At 37.9% G+C, this 17,340-nt stretch overlaps 1 protein-coding gene across 4 annotated transcripts in view; it reads left to right on the top strand.

Moving 5' to 3' along the window:
• The first annotated feature begins 5,555 nt into the window (after positions 1 to 5,555).
• ASB2 (ankyrin repeat and SOCS box containing 2) overlaps positions 5,556 to 17,340 on the top strand; it is an 85,034-nt gene continuing 73,249 nt past the window's right edge. For 2 of the 4 annotated variants that reach the window (XM_051977379.1, XM_051977380.1), the window contains exon 1: positions 5,556 to 5,867. The gene's annotated coding sequence lies outside the window, so the exon portion shown is untranslated. The remainder of the gene's footprint in view (positions 5,868 to 17,340) is intronic. The other 2 variants (XM_051977377.1, XM_051977378.1) reach the window with 1 other exon arrangement.

Raw genomic sequence — 17,340 nt, 5'->3', positions numbered from 1 at the left:
TGATAAAGACAAGAGAAGGACCAAAGCTCAGGGTGGATGGGATGACAAGTGAGAAGATAAGAGTCCTCAATTTTTATTTTTCTTTTGTTTTCTTACAAGAATATTTATCTTTGAGTTGGGAAGAATAGAGTAAAATGAGTAGAGAGTATAGAAACTTAAGATAAGTGAAGAGATGGTCAGGCAGCAGCTAGCTGCCCACAATAATTACCATACCCTGTTGAATTATAATCTAGACTTGAGAATTTAAAGAATAGGCAGATGTGACCATTGAGCCATAGTGGTCAATCATTATAGAAAATTAAGGGGAAATACTGCTCCACATTTTAAAATAAGAAAGAGGATAGAATTCACACAGCTAGGAAGTATTAAATATCTGAAGTCAGATTTGAACTCAGGTCCTCCTGACTTCAGAGCTGGTGCTCTATCCACTGTGTCACCAAGCTGCCCCTGAAATACATGTTTAAATATATTTTAAAAAATTAATTAATAAAATGTATTCCAAGTTTTATGCACAGAGCACCATGGTAGGTATCAGGAAGACTGAATTCAAATCTATTTTCAGATACTTACTAGCTATGTGAACCTGAAGAAATCATTTAATCTTGTTTGCCTCAGTTTCCTCATCTATAAAATGAGTTGGAGAAAGAAATGGCAAACCGCTCTAGTATCTTTGCCAAGAAAACTCCAAATGGGGTCATGAGGGGTAAGAGGTGACTGAATCTACTAAAAACAAGTTTTTAGAGTTTAAAATTATAGGATTGCTTTTGGAATACCTTGTGTAAATGGCTATTCATTGCCACTTAATAATAAAATAACAATTATTTTGCTAATTGAAGAGGTGCATTTTTAAAAAATGATATGTTCTGGAATTTTATCTGGAATAAAAGTCTGTTTGCAGACTCTAACCTCTTCCCCATTTTGAAATCTGAAGCAATAGTTTCCCTTTTCTTTCAATGATCACTAACTACTGTGTCTCAGTGATCTTGTTTGCCCATTCCTTCATTATTCTGTCCCAGAATGTAGGTCACTAGGGCCTGGTAGCTTGAATTTGCAAGAACCTTAAAAGAAGAATCAGTAATCCCAGAAGCCCTTGGATTTCAGATACCTTTTAATAAAACCAATTGTAGAATCAGAATTCCTCTCTAACATACTGGATATGTAATCAATAAAGCTCAGAGGCAGCCCATTCCATTTTTGGAAAAGTAATTCTTAGAATCTTTTTGTTATATGCAGCCTGAGTCTGCAAAGAGTATTGCTAAAAGCCAGGGAGGCTCCATTAAAAATAATTTACCGAATATGAGAACTAGAAAGGGTTTTAGAGTTTTTGTAGTTCAAATAGTACCTGACTATGAACATCCCATTTAGATTGTGAGGTCTTTGAGCTCAGGGACTGATTCTCCTCCCCCTGTCCCCTTTCTTTATACCCTCAGCACTTAGTACAGTGTCTAGCACAGTTTTTTATTGTTGTTCAGTGGTTTCAGTCACTCTTGGTGACTACATTTGGGGTTTTCTTGGCAGAGACACTGAAGAGGTTTGCCATTTTCTTCTCTAGCTCATTTTACAGATGAGGAAACTGAGGCACAAGGGTAAGTGACTTGCCCAAAATCACACAGCTAATAAGTGTCTCAGGTCAAATTTGAACTCAGGTCCTCCTGACTCCAGAGCTGATACCCTATCTGACATGCCAATAGTAGAGTCTTAATATATGCTTTTGCTGACTTGACTTGATAAAAATCCCCTTTCTATCATCGCTGATGAGTCCTCCTTCATTTTTCACTTGCAGATCTCATGAGGAGCCCATTATTTCCTGAGGCAACCCTCAAAAGGAAATGATTTGTCATGTCAAACTATTTCCTTTTTTTTTTTTTTTTTTTTGACAAGGTATCTAGACTGTTTATCAAGGTAATGTAGTCATAGAATATATAGATTTTGATAAGCCATTTGGCAGTTTTTTGCTTGTGGATAAGATGGACAGATATGAGCTAGATTATATAGTTCATTTGAGTGAATTTGTCACTGACCATGAGAAGAGTGATCATTGTGGAGTTAATGTCAATCCTCAAGGAAGTTTCATTCAGAGTGTGCTTTCATTCTCTCTTGCCAGGAGCCAGACCTCCCCCTCACTTCCTGCCCATCACCCCTCCTGCTTTCCAGCTCCTCTTTATATATGTCTTCTTCCATCAGGGTATAAATTCCTTTTTGGCAAGATCTTCATTGAGGGTATTTGCATACCTCACACTTTACAAAATACCTGTTGATATTATTGCAGTCATTTTCAGTCATGTCTGAATCTTTTTGACCTCATTGGAGTTTTTTTTTTTTTTTTTTTGCAAAGATGATTTGCTATTTCCTTCTGCAATTCACTTTACATAAACAGAGTGAAGAGACTTGCCCCAGCAAAGTATCCAACACACAGCAAGTGCTTAATAAATGCTTTTTCATTCATTCTCTCCTTCTAGGAGCAATAATAATAGTTGATTCAATTATGACTCCCAAATTAGAAAGGTGGGGAACAGGAGAATATATACAATACAGCAACATATTATTAGCTAGAGAAATGAGAGAGGAGTTAGAGATAGATCATGAATTAAATTATGGTCAGAGCCAGGAATCTGAGGGAAAAATGAACCATTTATTATGCTTTTTGGTGTAGAAGAAACCTATGGTCATAGCTAGTCATATATGTACCCGAAGTCTGGGGGGAATGGATTTTAAGGAATTCTGGAAATGAATAGGAAAGATCCCATTGGCTAAATAAACTTCAAAGTAATCAGTCAAGAAGAGATTGGAAGTGTTTGAGATGAAACACTTGAGAAATTCACCTTGACTCCCCTGTATCTGTCTTGACATTTTCTTCTTTCCAAATTTCCAAATTACTCTTCGCTGATTTTCCTCCTACCTCTCTGATTGTTCCTTTTCCATCTCCTTTGCTGGATCCTTCTCCAGATTATACCTGCTAACACAGGTGTTCCACAGGTTCAGACCTGGGCCCTCTTCTTTTCTCCCTCTATACTACTTTGGGAATCTCAGCCATGAATTTAATTACCATTTCTATGCTGATGATTCTCAAATATATCTATCCTTCCCCAATCTCTCTGCTAAGAGATTGTATCTTTTGTCTTCAACTGACTTGCAGACATCTCAAATAGAACATCCAGGAGACATCTTAAACTCAATTCCCCTAAACCCTGTGTCCCTTTCTCCCAACCTTCCCTGCTACTCTAGAAGCCAATACCATCCTCCCAGGCCCTTAGTCTTACTACCTAAGAGTCATGATTAATTACTCACTATTTCTCCCCCTTCTCCTTCATATCCAATTTGTTGCCAAAGCCTGCCAATTTTACCTTTGCAATATTTCTTGAATATCCCTCCTTCTCCCCATGACACTGCTGCCACTCTAGTGCAGGCCTTCATCACTTTATGCCTGAATTATTGTAATATCCTGTTGATGAGTCTGCCTATCTCACTCCAATCCATTCAGCCACAAAAGTGATTTTCCTAAAGTGCACGTCTGATTATGTCATTCTTGCCTGTTTTACCTTCTTCCTACAACATTGCAGTGGATCCCTACTGCCTTCAGGAGCAAATACAAAATACTCTACTTGATATTCAAAGGCCCTCATAACCTACCCCCCTAAAATTCTTACGCCCTACTCCCAGACACATACTCTTCAATCCAATGACACTGACTGCTGCCTGTTACACAACAAGAAATTCCATGTCTCGGCTCTAGGCATTTTTTCTGGCTGTCTCCCATGCCTGGAACATTCTCCCTCCTTTGCCACACCTACTGACCTTCCTGGCTTCTTTCAAATCCCAAATAACATTCCATCTTTTACTGAAACTTTTACTTGAACACCTATTAATTCCATTGTCTTTCTTCTGTCAATTATTTCCTATTTATCCTATGTAAAATGATCTGGAGAAGAAAATGGCAAACCACCCCAGTATCTTTGCCAAGAAAAACCAAATGGGGTCAAATAAGAGTTAGATATAGGGCAGGTAGATAACCCAGTAGATAGAATACTGGTCCTGGAGTCAGGAGCACCTGAGTGCCCCATCTGAGTGGGGTTAACCCAGTTGCCCTGAGGGGGAAAAAAAGAGTCAAACATAATGGAACAATAGCAGTTTCCTTCTAAATATGTTGCACATGGTGGGTGTTGTTGAATCAAATAGGAAAAAATAGCTTGCTTTTTATATATTTTATATATATTTATATATTTTATATATTTGTTTGAATGTTGCCTCTCCCCCCCATTAGAGTGGCAAAATCTGTCTTTTATTTCATTTTTTTGTATCCCCAGAGCTTAGTACTGGCACAAAATAGATGCTTAGTAAATGTAGATTGTTCTCTGTAGCTCTGAACTACTTACTTGCCAGTCCTAGACTCAGTTAATTAGTTCTTGCCAAAGGAATTTTATTCAAAAGATTTAGAATAGTAGTTATCTGATAGTTTTTGGGACCTATGGTCCCCACCTCTCTACTGAGAAGAGGGAGGTATATTTCATCATCTATCTCTTGGAACTGGTATTTATTATTCCCTTTAATCTGAATCCAACTTTTTTTTGTTTTTGTATAATTATTATTTATATTACTATACTATATGGGGTGCATATGGGTTTCTTGATTCTACTTTTTTGTTCTATATCAGTTCATAACAAATTTTCTTATGCTTCTTTGAATATCTCACATTCATTCTTCCAAAATCCAGAGAGGTGAGAGGATTTGTCCAAAGAGTCAGACACAGCTGAAATAACTGAACAATGATTGCTAAAAATGAGTTCAAATCCGACCTCAGACACTTCTTGGCTGTATGACTTTGGGTAAGTCACTTCACCCTGTTTGCCTCTGATTTCTCATCTGTAAAATGAGCTGGAGAAAGAAATGGCAAACCAGCCCAGTATCTTTGCCAAGAAAACCCCAAATGGTATCATGAAAAAACGACATTATTGAAAGGACTGAACAGCAATTGCTAAAAAATCAGGAAAACTCTGATAGAAAAACAGAGCACATATATTTCCTTTCTTCACCTACTCACACTGTGCCATCTTCCATTTTTCAGATAATTACAAATTAAAAAAAAAACTCCTTTAAGCCAGACTAATTTATAGCCCCATTCTTCTCTCCTCTCTTCCCTTCTCCTTTCTCTCCTCTTCTCTTTTTTCCTCTTCTCTTCTCCTCTCCTCTTCTTTTATCTCTTCTCCTCTCTTATCTTTTCTCCTCTCTTCTTCTCTCCTCTCCTCCTCTCCTCTCCTTTTTTCTCTTCTCCTTTTATCTACTCTTCTCTTTTTTCTTCTCTTCTCTCCTTTCTTCTCCTTTCCTCTCATCTATCTCTCTCTCTCTGTCTGTCTGTCTCTGTCTCTCTGTCTCTCTCCCTTTCTTCCAATCCTTCCACCTCCTCCCTTTCTCCCTCTCTCACTTTTTTGGATAGTTCCAGAAACATGTCCATATATGGCCTACATGTCAAGGATCACAAATGATGTTGTAACACGAGGGCAACACTGTGCCATTTAGCTACAGGATACTTTATGAAGAGAAATTCAACAAATTAATGTAACCGAGGGAGACTGAAAGATGGATAAAAGCTTCTGTAGGGTAATCTTCAAACAGGAAATCTGAGATTCATAACAACTTATATTTTGGCTTGTCATCACTGGTCATGCGGTGGTCCCGAAATAAACTCAGCTTGAAAGAGGAGTGTTTCAAAGCTGCACTGTAATACATCAAGACGCTCGGGGAAAGAAGAGAGATGAAAAATTAGGATTTTGGGTGGGGAGAGGGGGGAAGGAAAGGAATGAATATCTGAAGATATAATCAAGGAAGTCATTCTTTTGGGGGGCATTGTTCTCTTGTTTCAGACCTAACAGGTAATGTATGTTTTCAGCTTTCTTTTCTAGAACTTGCAAAAAAGACTGTTTTGCTAGTTGCCAAAGCCTGGGCTGCTCGTGGTGAAGGGGGTGGTGGTGGTGGAAATATTTACTCCAAACTTCTTGCAAATCAAACTTGGTTATCTTTTTTTCCTGTCTCTCTTTCCCCCTCTCTCCTTCCTCCATGTCTTTAATCCTAAAGCTTGGTGGATAATTTAAATCTAAACTGTGGCACAACAGAGAAAGTGGACAGAAGATGAAATGTTAGATGTAATTAAATGAAAGCATTTGCTCAGACTCACTTCAGAGATCAGCTGCTAAATCTGAAGAGGCAGGAATTAAGTGTGATGCTGTTGTAGATTTTTTATGCCTGCAGGTGTAGTTTTTAGTACACTGAGGACTTTAAGGAAAGGATTTCTATTCTTTGAGCACAAAAGTTTGTTTATATAAATAGTTGCCTATAGAGAAAGGCACTCTGGCAGTTATGTAGAGAATAGGCTTTGGAGTCAGATTTAAATTCAAGCCCTGACACAAACGGTCTGTGTGAATCTGGACAAATAACTTAACTTTTCACTTAAGTCTCTGAGATTTCAATGTGCTGCTTATATGCATCAGTGAAGGAAATTTCCACACTGGGAATCCCTTCTTTCTTTCTTTCTCTATCTCTGTGTTTTTGTTTCTGTCTCTGTCTGTCTCTGTCTCTCTCTCTGTCTCTCTCTCTGTCTCTCTCTCTCTCTCTCTCTCTCTCTCTTGCTCTCGCTCTCGCTCTTGCTCTCGCTCTTGCTCTCTCTCTCTCTCTCTCTCTCTCTCTCTCTCTCACACACACACACACACACACACACACACACACACACAACTCAAACGATGCTTTCTGTGATTATAGTAAAGAATGCTTGATGACTTAACCTAAACTTTTAGAACTGCAAACTTGGGTGGAAAATGTCACACATAGACTTCTGAAACTACACTGTATGATCTAGTCTAATCTATTCATTTTATTGTCTAGGAAATTAAGAGGTGAAATACAGAATGATTTGCTTAAGAATGCATGCACACAGCAAGTTAGTGGCAGAGCTAGGACTAGTTCTCAGGGATTCTGGATTTTCAGTCATTTGTGGATTTTTAAAATATTGTTAAAAAATTATATGAATTTAAGTTAGCTATTACATTTATAAGCACCTTGCGTTATGGGGAAAATAACTACAACTCTTTGGCTATCTAACCTTTTGAATCAGTGACTTGCTGCAAAATCACAACTTCACAGTATTATTAGACATCACAAATGTACTTCCAGAACAGTTAGATGAGTCTGGACAGCTGGGGCAAGGAGTGTAACTATTTACTTGCAGGAGAAGGAAGAGGGAGGAGATCTCCATTAGAAACCTCACTGAGCTGTGACTATTCTGGCCTGTATCATCTATCACTGCACCAGAAGTATGAGCCATAGGCTTAATTATCTGCCCAATAGGTACCTAGAAATTATTTCTCTAGAAGGGCATTGCTATTAAAATTCATCAATTGGACCTTTAACGTGAGGAATTTGTTGCAGGGAATTTGTTTTTCTTTTTTCTCAATGGGGGATATGTGTTCAGGGAGGGGTCAAAAGTAGAGCAAATAGATTTCCGTTAATTAAAAAAATACACTTTAATTTTTAAAAATGTGAAGAGTTAGGTCACCTTAGGAAGAAAGCAGGAACTTTTTTTTTTCTGTGTGAAATGTGCTGAAAGTGACCACATTCCTACACTTTAGGGTTGCGAACAGATGTTGGGAAGGGATAATATTATAATGGTAAGAGATTAATAATTAAAGTCAGAGAATCTGGGCTTGTCACAACCTTGCTACTCACTCTCTGTATCACTTTGGCCAAATCACTTCATGGGGTCTATTATTTATTTATTTATTTATTTATTTAATGGAGTTGAATTAGATCAGGGATCTAGTTTTTTCCAAGCCTTTAAAAAAATTTAATAATAACTTTAATTTTCAAAATACATGCAAAGATAGTTTTCAATATTCACCCTTGCGAAATCCTGTGTTCCAAGTTTTTCTCTCTCCCTTCCTCCCCATCCTTTTCCTTAGACAGAAAGCAAAAAAAAAATATGTTAAGTATGTGCAATTCTTCTGTACATATTTCCACATTTATCGTGCTACATGAGAAAAATCAGAAAGGATCTAGTTTTTAAAAATATTTAAATAACTTTATTTCGATATAATCAATTTCCTTTGTAATCCAGGATATTTTGTGCATTTAAAATATCCTGAGAAAGGAGGAAGTAGAAGAGGAATACAGTGGGAAATATAAATGACATTAAAATAAAAGATATCAATTTTAAATGATCAATAAAAAGAAAAAAGAAAAGAAAAATGCTTTCTCCTCCAGAGAGAGAGAGAACTGATGGGCCCTGAGTATAGATAGAAGCATTTTTTCCATTTTCTTAAAAAAAACATATCCTGAAAAGGAACCTATAGTCTACACCAAACTGCCAAAAGGGTTCATGACACAGAAAAGGTTAAGAACTCCTGGATTGAAGAATTTCTATGTCCTATCCAACTTTAAATCCTGTGGTCCTGTGAGCCAATGAAAATGCTTAACTGCTTAGTCTCTATGTAGGGATTCTAAATCTGGGTGCTTGAGTTTTTTATGGCTGGAGGTCAGGGGAGAATCGCAGCTGCCAGTTCCATCCCACACTTGTCTCCTTCTAGGCGTCTCTGTGACCTTAGTGCATACTCCATCTCCTGAACATAGAAAGTTAATTCCCTACATGTGTCTTTTGGGTACACACTGCCAGATTGCTGTGCTTGGGTTGGGGGTCAACAGCTGTTTGAGTGAATTCCTGGGGAGTATAGGAATCTATATGAACTGGGAAAAGCCAACTTTGTTTTTTAGCCCCATGACCTCCTGAGCTCCTTGCAATAAGAGCAAATGCTTAACTTTATGGGAAACCCAAGACCCAAAACTGGGTCAAATGGCCCACTGATACCTTGTCCTTTTGATGGAGATTTCAGACCAATGCATGCTTATTGGCACTTATCCTGAAATGGTTACGTAGGATGTCAGCCAAGGAGGTGTTAACTAGGACATGAGTCCTTCCTCCAAGTCAGAGAGACAGAGACTTAAAAACCAGTGAGAATGATGATGAATGGATCCTCAAGATTTAGAAGTATTCTGTGACAAATTAAGATACTGTTATTGACAATAATAATAATAAAAACAAGTTTATATTTTTATAAACTTATTGGCTACCATGGGAGGCAGCATGTTGTAGGGCTAATGAGTGTACTAGGGTTTGGAGTCAGGAAGATGTGAATTTGAATGCTACCGCAGATACATACTAATTGTTATCCTTAGGCTGTCATTAAAACTTCTCAACCTCAGGTACTATCATCTGTAAAATGTAGATAATAGCATTTATTGTGAGGATCAAATAAGGGAATATATGTAATGCGCTATTTAAATGTTAACTGTTGTTATTAAGGTACTTTGATGAACATTTTCTAGTTGGATTCTCATAATAACTCTGTGAGGTGGCAGGGTGAGTAGGAGTAAACTGGGGCTTTGGTGGGATTGAGAAACTTGACCAAGATATCTAAACTACTTTTTCTATTTCTCAGAATGTTTATATGGCATATAATTATATAAATTTGGGATTTGTGCACATGAGATTTTCACTTTTTTGTCACCAAATTTTCTGTAAAATGAATGAAAGTGGGGGCAGCTAGATGGCACAGAGCATAGAACACCAGCTCTGAAATCAGGAGGACCTGAGTTCAAATGTGACCTCAGACACTTAAATACTTCCTGGCTATGTGACCCTGTGCAAATCACTTAGCTCCAATTGCCCCAGTAAAACAAAACAAATGAATGAAACTGTCTTTTTCCATACTTTTTTTCTTTTCTTGATATCTCTTTTCATCTTTTATCTTTCTTCCTTCCTTATACCTTTATTTTCACCTCTCTTTTTCCCTCCCCTATTTTTTTTCTTCCTCTTAAACCACTAGAGTTTATTTGGTTTTGGTTGGGGTGGAGGTAGCAGGGCTCTTCTCTCTCCTTTCCTTATCAACCACTTTCCTTCAAATATCTTTTCTTAATGACTTACTCTTTTTTTTTTTATTCCTTCACACAGTTGACCTACCTACTCAACTTCCATTTCTATACAGACTTCAGTCAATCACATTCAGATTCTGGGTCATTGCCCAGTTTTTCCTTAGATCCTCCTCCATTTTAACATTAGACATTAAATTCATACTTAAGGTACTGCTCCAGGTATTAGGCTGTACAGTCTATTTAGGTGAATATAATTGCAGCCAAAGAACTCAATGCAAGGCAATTCAAAGGGGGAGAGAGATGACTGGTAGGAAAGATCTGGAAAGGTTTGCCAAAGGACATGGTACATATTGAGCTTTGAAGGAAGCTAGACATTCTAAGCTGCAGAGGTGAGGAGGGAGCAGACCTTTATAGGAATGGGGGAACTGTCTGTGCTAACTCAAGGAGATAGGAGACGGGGCCATTTTGGCCTGAGCATGTAAAACTAAACAATGTGAAGTATGTCTGGAGAATTAGGTTGCAGATAACATGTAAAGGGCTTCAAAGGCCACGTGGAAGAGTCTGTATCTTAGTTCAGGCATCTAGGGACAACTGAAGATTTTTGAGTGGTGGAGTAATATGGTAAGACCTGTGCATTAGGAAGATTATTTTGGTAGTTGTGCAGAGCCTAGAGATATGGTGTACAATTAAGAGGCTATTGCAATAGTCCAAGAGAAAGGAGATTGAGTCCTAGCTAGTTTTGTGACTATGAAAGCAGTAAGGAAGGGATGGATTTAAGAGAGGTACATTTGTTAGCTACATGGCATAGGGAGCTACAGATCCTAAGACACAATTATATTCTAGTCTTGGGACACAGCTAACACAAAGGCAGAGTATTGAAGATAGTGAGTCATGTATGAAGAATGGTAAGAAGGACAGTTTGACTGGACCATAGAATTTGTGAAAAGGAGTTATGTGTAATGAGGCTGGAAAGGTAAATTGGAACCAGGTGGTGAAGTTTTATATGCCAGGAAAGCAGTTTATATTTGATCCTGGAAGAAAAAGGATGAAATTTATTGAGTAGGGGAGTGATATGATCAGATATTCACTTTAAGAAGATTGCTTTGGCGGCTGGGTGGAGGATAGCTTGGAGAGAGGAGAGACTGGAGGCAGGGAGACCAGTTAGGAGGCTACTGCAATAGCAAGAAATGATGAGGGCTTGAATCAGGATAGTGACTGTGTCAGTGAAGAAAAGGGGTAACTGCAAAAGATGCTGTAGAGGTAGAAATGGCAAGATATTTCAAGTGATTAATATGTGGGTTGAGGATAATGTTGAGATTAAGAAACTAGAAGATTAGAAGGATGATAGTACCATTGACAATATTAGGGAAAGTCAGACGAGAAAATAATTTTTGGGCAAAGATATTGAGTTTTGTTTAAGGCAAGTTGAATTTGAGAAGTCTATCAACTATCTAGGACAGCTAGGTGGCTCAGTGGATAGAGTGGCTTGCCTAAGGAGGGGAACACCTGAATTCAAATCTGGTTTCAGATATTTACTAGCTGTGTGATGTTGGGCAAGGCACTTCACTCTGCTTCAATTTCCTCATTTGTAAAAATGAACTGGAGAAGGAAATGGCAAACCAGCCCAGTATCTTTGCCAAGCAAACTCCAAATGCAGTCATGAAGAATAGGGACAAGACTGAAAGTAACTAAATAACAATAGAACATCCTGTTTGAAATATCCAATAGATAATTGTGCTCCACATCTGGAGCTGAGGAAAGAAATTAGAGATACTTACCTACTTACCTACATGTATACAATTATAAATAAATGTATACAGACTTATTTACATATATAAATGTTAAGCAAAGTTAGATGGCACATGGATAAAGTGCTGGACCTGGAGTCAGGAAGCTGAGTTCAAATTTGACTTCACATATTTATTAGCGGTGTGGAACATGTCACTTAACCTTTGCTGCCTCAGTTTCCTAATCTGTAAAATGATGATAATAGCACTTATCTTGCAGGATGATTGTGAAGATCATATGAGTTAATACTTGTAAAAGTGCTTTGCAAATCTTAAAATGCAATGTAAATGATAGCTATTACATATACACATGTAGATTTAGGAGTCATCAGCATAGAGATGATAATTAAAACCATGGGAGGAGGGGTTATTGAGGTCACCAAGAGAGTATTTAGAGAGAGGAGAAAGAAGATGAAGGGTAGAACTTTTGATATATCTACAGATAGAAGGCATGACCTGGATAATAATGCACTAATGAAGTCTAAGAAGGAATCATTGGAAAAATAGAACCAAGAAAGATCTGTGTCATGAAAATCCCCAAAGAAGAAATCATCTCCAGTATCAAATGCTGTAGAGAGATGAGGAAGAAAGAAGATCAAGAAAAGGTCTTTTTAGATTTGGTCTTTTGAGATCATTGGTAACTTTGAAGAGAGTGGTTTCAGACAAAAGTTGGGACCCAGACTGTGAAAGATTGAGAAATGAGTGGAAGAAGTGAAAGCAGCAAAATGTAGACAGCTTTTTCTAAAAGTTTGGATAAAATAGGGAAGAAAGATCCAAGACCTTGAGGGGATAGTAGGATTTAGAGAGGAAGAGGAAAGTTTTAGGGTATTTGTAGTCAGAAGGGAAAAGCCCATTAGAAAGGGAGAGCCAAGGATCAGATAGCAAAATTATAAAGAGAAAGGATGATTGAAGATTAGAGAAGTATGTGATAAGTATTTATGAGCATCTGTATATTTTTATAATTGAATGGAATAGAGGAAGTCACAAAATTGTACTGACTAGGTCCATTTGATAACATCCATGTTATGCAATCTCAACTGGGCCCCAAGCAAAAGGGTTATTTTACTTCTCCATAATTAGGTCTCTATCTCATTTCCTTGAACTGAAGTGCCTGTATAGGAGAGATATTTTGTCAGAGTGTCAGAGTGGATTTTTATAGCCTGAATAGTTTATATTGGTTGCCTAAGTTAATCATATTTATTAAAAAAAACCTTAAATTTTCCATTCAATAGCCAAACCACTAATCTCCATCCATCCATCCATCCATTCATCTACCTGGCCGTCCATCCATCCTGGCAGTATAGTAAGATGAGTAATACTGGGCACTATGCTAAGCATTTTTTTAAAAATATGGTCTCATTTTATCCTCACAAAATCTTGAGAGGTAGATTCTACTATTAGTTCCATTTTACAGATGAGAAAATCCAAAGCAAAGTAACTTGCTAAGCATAGTGGAAAGAACACTAGATTTAAGGCCAGGAGACCTGGATTTGAGTCCAAGTTACAAGACTTAGTAGTTTTATGATTGTGGACAAATTGCTTCTCCTTTTTGACCCTCAGGTACCCAGTCTGCAAAGTGGAGTTAATCATCCTTATACTATTTACCTCCTAAAGTGACTGTGAGCAAAGTGCTTTGTAAATCTTAACGTGATTAAAGAAATGTGTTATTATTTTTGACTCATTCATTCCACAAACATTTTATTAGACATTATGGGTCCATAAAAGTTTTATTCTGATGCCTGCTTATTTATGGCAGGCACATGCCCTTGGGTTCTCACATGTTGTGCCAGCAGAGCTCAGGCTCTGACAGGTCCTCCCTAGAAGAAAGCTTTGAGGACGCTATTGAGGACATATTGTTTTTGCTGTCCAAAGACCAGCTTAACTAAAGAAGGAGAGACTCAACATCAGATGGTTGGCCAGTAGAAGGATTTCACACTGTTCTAGGAGTTATGAAACAATATAAAATATTCAATATAAATAAACAATATAAATCCCTGCCCTCAAAGAGTAGGAGGAAGTATGTGAGGCATAGATGTAGATAAATAAAATAAAAACAGAAATATGATAAGTTCTTAAGAGGAGCATAAAGCATTGTGAAGTCTGGCAAAGTGGAAGGGGTCCAATACTACATTAAAGATTGAGGAGTCTGAGGTTAGTATTTAAGCTCATGGTTGGAAAGGCCAAGAAAAGCTTTTTGGAAATCTTTATGTAGAGGAAGAGGATTCAGTACCCAGATGGGCTGAGTCCAAAAGAGACTGTGAAACCCGATATCTGAAGCAATGAGAGGCTATGAGATTGGATAGCCTATCAAAACTACCATGCTGAGAACCACAGACTGGAGATTTCATCCAGAGAAAAGGAATGATCTCTACATCCAATAAGGGCAAGTGACATGGATAGCAATCTCCTTTGCAAGTCAAATAGGAGGCTAATGATGTGTGTGACTTAAGAAGGGCCAAAAGCCCACCTTCCCCATGTCAGAATGTCCAGATTCTGTCCACTTCCCTACCATGTTATCTCCATGACTGTAAACTCTCCAAGTCTTTTGGAGGAAGACATTGGAACCTGCTGAAATGCAAATGTGATTTAGGAAGGGTACCTCTTTAAAGCTTGTTGAGAGACAGTGTGGGTGGAGTGGAAAGATCCCAGGATTTATAATGACACATGGACTCATACTTGTCTTTCACAAGTAAGTCACTAATCTCTCTAAACCTCAATTTTCTCATCTGTAAAATAGAAAGAATATATAGTATATATAGAAAGTTTATAGATCTTATGATTGTTGGAATGTGAGCTGTTATAATAAATCATTAAGAATAAAATGTCATGGCTGGAAGTCATTAATAGTTGAGGGTGAATTAATTGTTTAAAATATTTAGTAAGTCACCTAACTATGCCCCAAGGGAATGGATGTAAGACAATACATTTTTGTGGAGAGGAAAGAAGTAGGAAAAAAAGGCGGGGGCGGGAAGAAAGATCTAACTTCCAAGAGAGTTGTTGCCAAAGAACCTGGAGCAGCTTTCAGTGCTGGATAATTAGGAGAGTATATCTACAATTGAGTGAGCCAATTGGCAATGACCTTCGAACCATACAGTATCACGGCTAGAAGGGAACTTAAATTCCATCTAGTCCAACCCCTTTATTTGGCTAAGAAGGAAACTGAAGTCTGAGTGATGATGTGACTTCTCCAAGATCACTCAGCTAACAAGTAACAGCAGTGTTGGGACTAGAACTTGGATCTCCCATTTTCTGGGCCAGGGTCTTTTGTACCATATTATGCTTCCTTCTAGGGAACTAGCCATGCAATTTTTTTGAAAATTCTGTGCAAAGTGTGATGGAACATACAAGTATGATACCATCTGGTTCTTCAAAGAATGAGGCAATTTAGGGGAAAGGATACAATGTTGGGAGTGAGAACACCATTAGTGGGTTAGTCATTCCTTAATTGATTCATCCCAGCTCTGACACCAACAAAGTTACCGCACACCTAAGGGTAACTTTAGTCCTATCTGGGTCTTTGTTTCTTCATCTTTGAAATGAAGGGATTAGAAGAGCATAGGAGTTCTTAACCTTTTCCTGTGCCATGGACACATTTGGGGGCTGGTAAAGCTTATGGATCCTTTCTTGGAATCTAGGTTTTCAATGCATAAAATAAAATCCATAGAATTACAATAGAAACTAAGAATAAAAGCAAAGATGTATTTTTAAAAATTTTCAGTATCATCACAGCTATCTTAAAATATATCTATGGATGACTTAGGATCTCTGAACTCTAGTAGTCCTTTTTAGCTTTAATGTCCTGCATTCTAATATTCTATGTTTCAAGGTTTCTTTCCATGTTATGTCTTTTCACATTATGTGTTCTAATATTCTATGATTCTGATGCAGTACAGTCAGTAAAGTAGGATTTTGGAAGAGGGCTGGATAGGAAGATTTTTATTGAGTAGGTGAGACTTGAACTGAACCTTGAAGAATAGATAGAATTTGTATGGAGGTGGGAGGAGAGGACTAGAGAGAGAACAAGGGGTCCTGGGGAATAGAATGTTATCATTCTCCTCAATCCACTTAGGGATTGTTGACTATCTGGGGATGATTTGAACAATATCCAACCAGTTGGATTAGGAAAAATAATACTCCATTTCTACCCCATGGCAACCTGTGAGTATATTATTGACATTTAAAAGGACTAAGTCAGGAGGTTGCCAGGATTTCATTCCAGTGCCCCATGTGATTCCCATGTGTCATCATCCTGAGGGAGTCTAAGGGTGCTGAGAATTACAGTGTTATTTTTGCCAGCAGCTATAATGGCCAGCAGCCGCCAAAATAAAGACAGGGCCAGGTCTGACAGGGGGAGATCAAAGTCCCTTAGGCTTTGTCATTTAATGATCAAAATCTGAATCGCTTCCAAGAAATGAGCCCTGTCAGGACTTTCATGACAAGTGACTTTGGTCAAGTTGATTAATTTCTCTGCATCTCAGTTTCACTATTTGTAAAATGGATATAAACCTGCCATGTCTACCAAATCTAGTAATGGTAATATATATGAAGCTAATTTTCAATATATAAAGTTTGGGACTATTAGTTCTTGAGAGACATCTTTTGCCCCCTGTCCACTTGAAAAGTCACACCAGGTCCTCTCTATTACCTACATGTTAATTCTCATCCTGATAGCCTCCGTTTGGGGATTTTCATTGTTCCATCATTGAGGAGAGGGAAAAAATGATAAGAGAACAAATAAAAGAATACTGTTGTAGTATTAGTTGAGTTCTGTCCTCAGCTTTTATTCTCCAAACATAGACAGACATATGCTGAAACATACACATATATACAATTATTTGATCAGTCAGTCATTTATGATGTGCTTAACATATCCCATATGCTAAATGCTGGGGATAAAAAAATAATAATCTTTGCCTTCAGAAGCATACATTCTAAAGGAAGAGATATGTAAATAAACATATACGTACAAGATAAATAAAGTGGAAAGTAAGATGACAGTGGTAAGGAAGGCTTTAGTTACTGGAGGAACTGGGAAAGGCATTCGTCAGTAGGTAGTGGAATTTTGAAGGAAGAGAGAGAGATACTAAAAGAAGGTAATCAAGAGAAAGAATATTCCAGTAGAGGGAGACAGCCTGTTCAAAGTCTTTACACACCTGTAAGCCAATACAGAGATCCACATGTACATAGAAACATGCAAATCCATACTATCACACATACCCCGACCCACATACTTTGTTGTTTTTCAGTCATTTCAGTTATATTTAGAGTATTTGTGACCCCCATCACAAAGATACTGAAGCAGATTTGCCATTTTCTTTTCTATCTCTTTTTATGGGTCATATGAGTTAGTAAAAATCTGAGACCAGATTTCTGACTCCAGGCAGGCGCACATGAACACAGCTGCACACACACACATACACACGCTTCTGCCCAACTGTAGAAACTTTATACCCCCTGTAAGATAGCCAGGCTGTCCTAAGGCATGGTTTTTGAAGTGTGTAATAGTTCATGGGGTCTCCGCAGGGGTGAAATGTCCCTCTTAGTGAAGGCATTCTGCAGCCTTTCAGAGCAACTCTATATAGGTAGGGTAGGGTAGGGTGGGAGTGTTTGCCTTCCCTTTCTACTTCCCATTTGCATTCTT

The sequence above is a fragment of the Antechinus flavipes genome, chromosome 2, assembly GCF_016432865.1.
Source record: "Antechinus flavipes isolate AdamAnt ecotype Samford, QLD, Australia chromosome 2, AdamAnt_v2, whole genome shotgun sequence".
NCBI classification, from domain to species: domain Eukaryota; kingdom Metazoa; phylum Chordata; class Mammalia; order Dasyuromorphia; family Dasyuridae; genus Antechinus; species Antechinus flavipes.
The sequence above is the reverse complement of the archived record's forward strand: the minus strand, read 5'-3'. Positions and strand labels throughout refer to the sequence as shown.